The sequence below is a fragment of the Triticum dicoccoides genome, chromosome 5B (genome assembly GCF_002162155.2).
Source record: "Triticum dicoccoides isolate Atlit2015 ecotype Zavitan chromosome 5B, WEW_v2.0, whole genome shotgun sequence".
NCBI lineage: Eukaryota > Viridiplantae > Streptophyta > Magnoliopsida > Poales > Poaceae > Triticum > Triticum dicoccoides.
Genome location: NC_041389.1, coordinates 494,194,424 through 494,202,330, shown reverse-complemented (window position 1 = coordinate 494,202,330; position 7,907 = coordinate 494,194,424).

The window sequence follows — 7,907 nt, the reverse complement described above, 5'->3', positions numbered from 1 at the left end:
GGGGGGGATCTATTTATAGCTGAGGCTGAGGTCATGCGGGAGCTGTAGGCGAGCTGCGATGAGCACAGGAGCGCGGTACACGGCGAGCACAGGGGCACGGGTGCACTATTGCGTTGGCCGCGTCGTGCCCGTGCTCGCTACGGCGAGCTCCCGCGTCGGCGAGCGCCACGGTGCATTTAAGGAGGCTCAAACGATGATGGTGGCATGGTTTGGCACGGTTTTGTAGGAAGGGCAGCGAGCACGCACGAAATAGAGGCGTGGGCGCAACGCAGAGCGCGTCGGATGCATGTGATACGTCTCCAACATATCTATAATTTTTTATTGCTCCATGCTACTTTATCTACTCTTTTAGGCAATATTGGGCTTTATTATCCACTTTTATATTATTTTTGGGACTAACCTATTAACCGGAGGCCCAGCCCAGATTTGTTGTTTTATGCCTATTTCAGTGTTTCGAGGAAAAGGAATATCAGACGGAGTCAAAACGGAACGAAATCAACTGGAGAAGTTATTTTTGGAAGGAAAGCAACCCAGGGAACTTGGAGTGCACGTCAGGGGAGATACGGGCTGCCCACGAGGGTGGGGGGCGCCCCCCTGGGCGCGCCACCCTGCCTCGTGAGCACCCCAGAGGTCCACCGACGTACCCCCTGCACCCATATATACCTACGTATCCTAAAACTTCTAGAAACGAACCTAGATCGGGAGTTCCGCCGCCACAAGCCTCTGTAGCCACCAAAAACCAATCGGGACCCTGTTTCGGCACCCTGCCGGAGGGGGATCCCATCACAGGAGGCCATCTTCATCATCCTGGCACTATCCATGACAAGGAGGGAGTAGTTCACCCTCGGGGCTGAGGGTATGTACTAGTAGCTATGTGTTTGATCTCTCTCTCTCTCGTGTTCTCTCTCGTGTTCCCTCTATGGCAGGATCTTGATGTATCCCGAGCTTTGCTATTGTAGTTGGATCTTATGATGTTTCTCCCCCTCTACTCTCTTGTGATGAATTGAGTTTCCCCTTTGAAGTTATATTATCGGATTGAGTCTTTATGAGAACACTTGATGTATGTCTTGCCGTGATTATCTGTGGTGACAATGGGATATCATGTGCCACTTGATGTATGTTTTGGTGATCAACTTGCGGTTTTCGTGACATTGGGAACCTATGCATAGGGGTTGGCACACGTTTTTGACTCTCCGGTAGTAGCTCTGGGGCACTCTTTGAAGTACTTTTATGTTGGTTGGATCAATCTGATATTGTGTGATGCATATCGTATAATCATGCCCACGGATACTTGAGGTGAAAATGGAGTATCTAGGTGACATTAGGGTTTTGGTTGATTTGTGTCTTAAGGTGTTATTCTAGTACGAACTCTTTTATAGATAGATCCGAAATAATAACTTTGAGGTGGTTTCGTACCCTACCATAATCTATAAGTTTGTTCTCCGCTATTAGTGGCTTTGGAGTGACTCTTTGTTGCATGTTGAGGGCTTTTTATATGATCTATCTATGTTATTATTGTTGAGAGAACTTCCACTAGTGAAAGTATGAACCCTAGGCCTTGTTTCCTATCATTGCAATACTGTTTACGCTCACTTTTACCACTTGTTACCTTGCTGTTTTTATAATTTCAGATTACAAAAACCTTTATCTACTATCTATTTTTCACTTGTATCACCATCTCTTCGCCGAACTAGTGCACCTATACAATTTACCATTGTATTGGGTGTGTTGGGGACACAAGAGACTCTTTGTTATTTGGTTGCAGGGTTATTTGAGAGAGACCATCTTCATCCTACACCTCCTACGGATTGATAAACCTTAGGTCATCCACTTGAGGGAAATTTGCTACTGTCCTACAAACCTCTGCACTTGCAGGCCCAACAACGTCTACAAGAAGAAGGTTGTGTGGTAGACATCAAGCTCTTTTCTGGCGCCGTTGCCGGGGAGGTTAGCGCTTGAAGGTATATCTTTAGATCTTGCAATTGAATCTTTTTGTTTCTTGTTTTAGCACTAGTTTATTTTATAAAAGAAAACTACAAAAAAATGGAGTTAAGTTTGTCTCATACGCTTCATCTTTTTAATATCTTTCCTAAGTATGATGGAAAGGAAAATTGTGCTCAAGTACTAGAAGAAGAATTACATAGAATTCTTGGCATAAAATATGTGAAAGATGAGCATGATTGCAATGTTGTTAGTATGAATTCCCTGAATGTCCATGATGCTAATGATACGCAAAGCCACAAGCTTGGGGAAGCTATGTTTGATGAAGATGATATTTTTTGTCCCCGAAGCTTTGATGAGCAAATTTACTATGATGAAAGCATGCCTCCTATCTATGATGATTATTGTGATGACACGTATGCTTTAAAGAATAATGATAACCATGCATTTTGTCATCTTGATCTTAATTTTCAATCACATGATAGTTATTTTGTTGAGTTTGCTCCCACTGCTATCCCGAATGAGAAGAATTTTGCTTATGTTGAGAGTAGAAAATTTTCTATGCTTGTAGATCATGAAAAGAATGCTTTAGGTGCTGGTTATATTTTTGAATTCATTCATGATGCTATTGAAAATTATTATGAGAGAGGAAGATATGCTTGTAGGAATTGCAATAATGTCAAGTTTCCTCCCTATGTGCTTAAATTCTTGAAGCTATGCTTGTGTTACCTTCCTATGCTAGTTGATTATTGTTCCCATAAGTTGTTTGCTCACAAAATCTATATGCGTAGGAAGTGGGTTAGACTTAAATGTGCTAGTCATATGCTTCATGATGCTCCTGTTATGTTTCAATTCTTATCTTTTATGTGAGCATCATTGTCATCATCATGCCTAGCTAGAAAGGCATTAAAGAAAAGCCTTTGTTGGGAGACAACCCAATATCTACCCTTAATGTTTTTGTGTGTCCACATGATTATGCTACTGTATTAATCATGTTTTATAGCTTTTGTTTCAGTAAAGTGCCAAGTAGAACCTTTGGGAAGACTTGGGTGAAGTTTATGTGATCTTGCTGTGAAAAACAGAAACTTTAGCGCTCACGAGAGTAGCTGCCATTTTTTACTGGAGAGTGATTTTAGGTTGATTCTTTTTGAAGATGATTAGTAGACAAATTTCTCAGGTCCAGCAAGTTATTTCATAATTTTTGGGGTTACAGAAGTATACGTTTTATACAGATTACTACAGACTGTTCTGTTTTTGACAGATTCTGTTTTCATTGTGTTGTTTGCTTATTTTGATGCATCTATGGCTAGTATTAAGTAGTATGAACCATAGAGAAGTTGGAATACAGTAGGATTTACACCAATATGAATTTAGAATGAGTTCATTACAGTACCTAAGAGGTGATTTATTTTCTTATACTAACGGAGCTTACGAGTTTTGTTTTGAGTTTTGTGTGGTTGAAGTTTTCAAGTTTTGGGTAAAGATTCGATGGACTATGGAATAAGGAGTGGAAAGAGCCTAAGCTCGGGGATTCCCAAGGCACCCCAAGGTAATATTCAAGGACAACCAAGCAACTAAGCTTGGGGATGCCCCGGAAGGCATCCCCTCTTTCATCTTCGTTCATCGGTAACCTTACTTGGAGCTATATTTTTATTCACCACATGATATGTGTTTTTCTTGGAGCGTCATTTTATTTTGTTAGCTTTTGCTTTATGTTTGTTAGAATAATGCTTCGCATCTTTAGTTTCAATAAAAAAAAAGTCAAGGATAGTCTTTGCCATGCTTATTTTGCTAGTATGCATGTTGCTGTTTGAAAATAGAAAGTTCACCGCTGTTGCAAAAATTCCCTAGAAAAGTCAGAGAATGGTATAACGTTGAATATTTTTGCATATTAAGACCTGATAAATTTATTACAGTTGGAATTTTAGTTCATAATTTTTGGGGTCATGGAAGTATTGATACTCTTGCATTCTTTACAGACTGTACTGTTTTGGCAGATTGCTGTTATGGTTGCATTGTTTGCATATGTTTGCTTGTTTAATGATTCTATTTGATGATAGGAGTATTAAATATGCAGAGGCATTTAGTATGAAATGTTGAATAATTATTTAAGTGATTTGTTACAGTAGAAAATGATAAGGTTTTGCATTGGTATATACTAACCTATCTCACAAGTTCTTGTTGAGTTTGTTGTGAATGAAGCTTTTGATAAAAAGAGAAACCATGATATGAGAGGAATTAAGGAGACACAAAAGTTCAAGCTTGGGGATGCCCAAGGCACCCAAAGATAATATTTCAAGAAGTCTCAAGCATCTAAGCTTGGGGATGCCCCGGTAGGCATCCCACCTTTCTTCTTCAACAACTATCGGTTAGTATCGGTTGAGCCTAAGTTTTTGCTTCTTCACATGAGTTGTGCTATCCTTGCATTTTCATTTATTTTGTTTTGCTTTCTGTTTGAATAAGATACCAAGATCTTAAATTCTTTAATGAGAGAGAGCCATACACAAATTGGAATTTTTTAGAATACTCTATGTACTTCACTTATATCTTTTAGAGCACGGTGGTGGATTTGTTTTAAAGAAACTATTGAACTCTCATGCTTCACTTAGATTATTTTGAGAGTATTAAATAGCATGGTAATTTTCTTAATGTTAATATACTTGGTATTCAAGATATGTGAAACTTTCTTTTGAGTGAATTGAATACTAAGATAAGTTTGATGCTTGATAATTGTTTTGAGATATGGAGGTGATAATATCAAAGTCGTGCTAGTTGGGTGAATATGAATTTGAGAAATGCTTGTGTTGAAGTTTGCAAGTCCCGTAGCATGCATGTATGGTTAAAGTTGTGTAACAAATTTGAAACATGAAGTGTACCTGGCTTGTGCATCCTTATGAGTGGCGGTCGGGGACGAGCGATAGTCTTTTCCTACCAATCTATCCCCCTAGGAGCATGCGTGTAGTACTTGATTTTTGATGACTTCTAAATCTTTGCAATAAGTGCATGAGTTCTTCTGCTAGCCTTTCTTGTGCCGCGCAACTTTCGTCGGTACCATAATTCTCCAATAAGTACAATAAGTGCATGAGTTCAATAAGTGCATGAGTTCTCCAACGTATCTATAATTTTTGATTTCTCCATGCTACTTTATCTACTGTTTTAGGCAATATTGGGCTTTATTATCCACTTTTATATTATTTTTGGGACTAACCTATTAACCGGAGGCCCAGCCCAGATTTGTTGTTTTATGCCTATTTCAGTGTTTCGAGGAAAAGGAATATCAGACGGAGTCAAAACGGAACGAAGTCAACTGGAGAAGTTATTTTTGGAAGGAAAGCAACGTAGGGAACTTGGAGTGCACATCAGGGGAGATACAGGCTGCCCATGAGGGTGGGGGGCGCCCCCCCTGGGCGCGCCCCCTGCCTCGTGAGCACCCCGGAGGTCCACCGACGTACCCCCTGCACCCATATATACCTACGTACCCTAAAACTTCCAGAACAGAACCTAGATCGGGAGTTCCGCCGCCACAAGCCTCTGTAGCCACCAAAAACCAATCGGGACCCTGTTCCGGCACCCTGCCGGAGGGGGATCCCATCACCGGAGGCCATCTTCATCATCCCAGCGTTATCCATGACGAGGAGGGAGTAGTTCACCCTCGGGGCTGAGGGTATGTACCAGTAGCTATGTGTTTGATCTCTCTCTCTCTCTCTCTCGTGTTCTCTCTTGTGTTCCCTCTATGGCACGATCTTGATGTATCCCGAGATTTGCTATTGTAGTTGGATCTTATGATGTTTCTCCCCCTCTACTCTCTTGTGATGACTTGAGTTTCCCCTTTGAAGTTATCTTATCGGATTGAGTCTTTATCAGAACACTTGATGTATGTCTTGCCGTGATTATCTGTGGTGACAATGATTATCTGTGCCACTTGATGTATGTTTTGGTGATCAACTTGTGGGTTTCGTGACATTGGGAACCTATGCATAGGGGTTGGCACACGTTCTTGACTCTCCTGTAGTAGATTTGGGGCACTCTTTGAAGTACTTTTATGTTGGTTGGATGAATCTGAGATTGTGTGATGCATATCGTATAATCATGCCCACGGATACTTGAGGTGACAATGGAGTATCTAGGTGACATTAGGGTTTTGGTTGATTTGTGTCTTAAGGTGTTATTCTAGTATGAACTCTTTTATAGATCGATCCGAAAGAATAACTTTGAGGTTGTTTCGTACCCTACCATAATCTCTATGTTTGTTCTCCACTATTAGTGGCTTTGGAGTGACTCTTTGTTGCATGTTGAGGGCTTGTTATATGATCTATCTATGTTATTATTGTTGAGAGAACTTTCACTAGTGAAATTATGAACCCTAGGCCTTGTTTCCTATCATTGCAATACCGTTTATGCTCACTTTTACCACTTGTTACCTTGATGTTTTTATAATTTCAGATTACAAAAAACCTTTATCTACTATCTATTTTGCACTTGTATCACCATCTGCTCGCCGAACTAATGCACCTATACAATTTACCATTGTATTGGGTGTGTTGGGGACACAAGAGACTCTTTGTTATTTGGTTGTAGGGTTGTTTGAGAGAGACCATCTTCATCCTACTCCTCCTACGGATTGATAAACCTTAGGTCATCCACTTGAGGGAAATTTGCTACTATCCTACAAACCTGTGCACTTGCAGGCCCAACAACGTCTACAAGAAGAAGGTTGTGTAGTAGACATCAGCATGCCAGCCACCTTGGAGGAACGTGGTCACTGCGTGAACTATGGCATCAGGCTTAGCTAAGACCAAACAACATGTCTGGCAACTAGTCCTTACTAGTTTAGGGTGTTATGCACGCTTGGATGAGTCATAGGTGCATTGTGGGAGTGGCTATCTTCCTAGCAAGTTTTTGGACAGAAACTTGTGAGCTTAACTGAGAAAAATCTAGTGAGAGTTAAGGGCTGTGCTTTGGGGGTTTAGTGATCTGTTAGGAAGGTAATCAAGATCAGAAAAGATTAGTCCCAAAAGAACGAGCAAAAATATACTTGTTGTAAAAAGTGGCCAGTCTGTCCAAAACATAAATGATTTTCTGTACAAAAAATATTACAAAAATTTATGCAATATTTTTGCTCAGGAAGGTGTCCTAGGGTTCAAAGAATATTTGTGAATTTATGCAGGATTTTTGAACAAGAAATCTAGGGGTTGCTTTGGAGCTTTCTTCTCTGAAATGATTTTTAGGGAGGAAAATGAATATTTTTCTTTTATGAAAAATATTCATAGGGCTTTTGCTAGGGTTTTTCAGAGAAGAGAATGTGAGTTAGAGGTGGATGGGTCACTTGGGTGAAAATCAAGGGTATGCCCAAGTGTTCAAGTCCATTTGAATTGATCCAAAACACCTAATCCAAAGCAAAGGCAACTGAAAGTCCGGAAAAAGAGAGAAGGAAAAAACCAGGCTGTCACGGCCGCCTAGGACAAGGGAGAAGCAGGCGGGTCCAGCGGGTTGGTGGAGTCGGCGGCGCCGGCTGGTGGAGTGGTTGGCTGGTGAGTATCAGCTTGGTTGTCCCCAGTAGTAGTCAACGCGCTCGCACGCGGCTTGTTGCTGGAGGCACGGTCGTGTTGAGGCTGGCAGTCCGCTCCGTTTTTTGGCACGGCGTCTTCACCATCATCGCTCTCCTGGTCTTCGCGCTCGCTGCTGGAGGCGATCTCCTCCGCCGAGTGTTCACCGTCCTTTGGGTTCAGACCGAACAAGTCCGCCGGCACCTCGGCACACTCTTCGTTCAACACGGGAACGAAGATGCTGGTGTTGGTGTAATCGGCGATCGCTGCGGCACGATGAATGAGAGAAGGCCTCACCGCCACCAGCTCTTCGTTGCCCTCCTGCCGGAATGTGGCCAACTAGGCTAGATCTAGCCCAGGGTACCACGCCTGAACAAACTCCAAGGCCCGCCTTGTGCCTGACCGGGCCGAGGAGCCCTT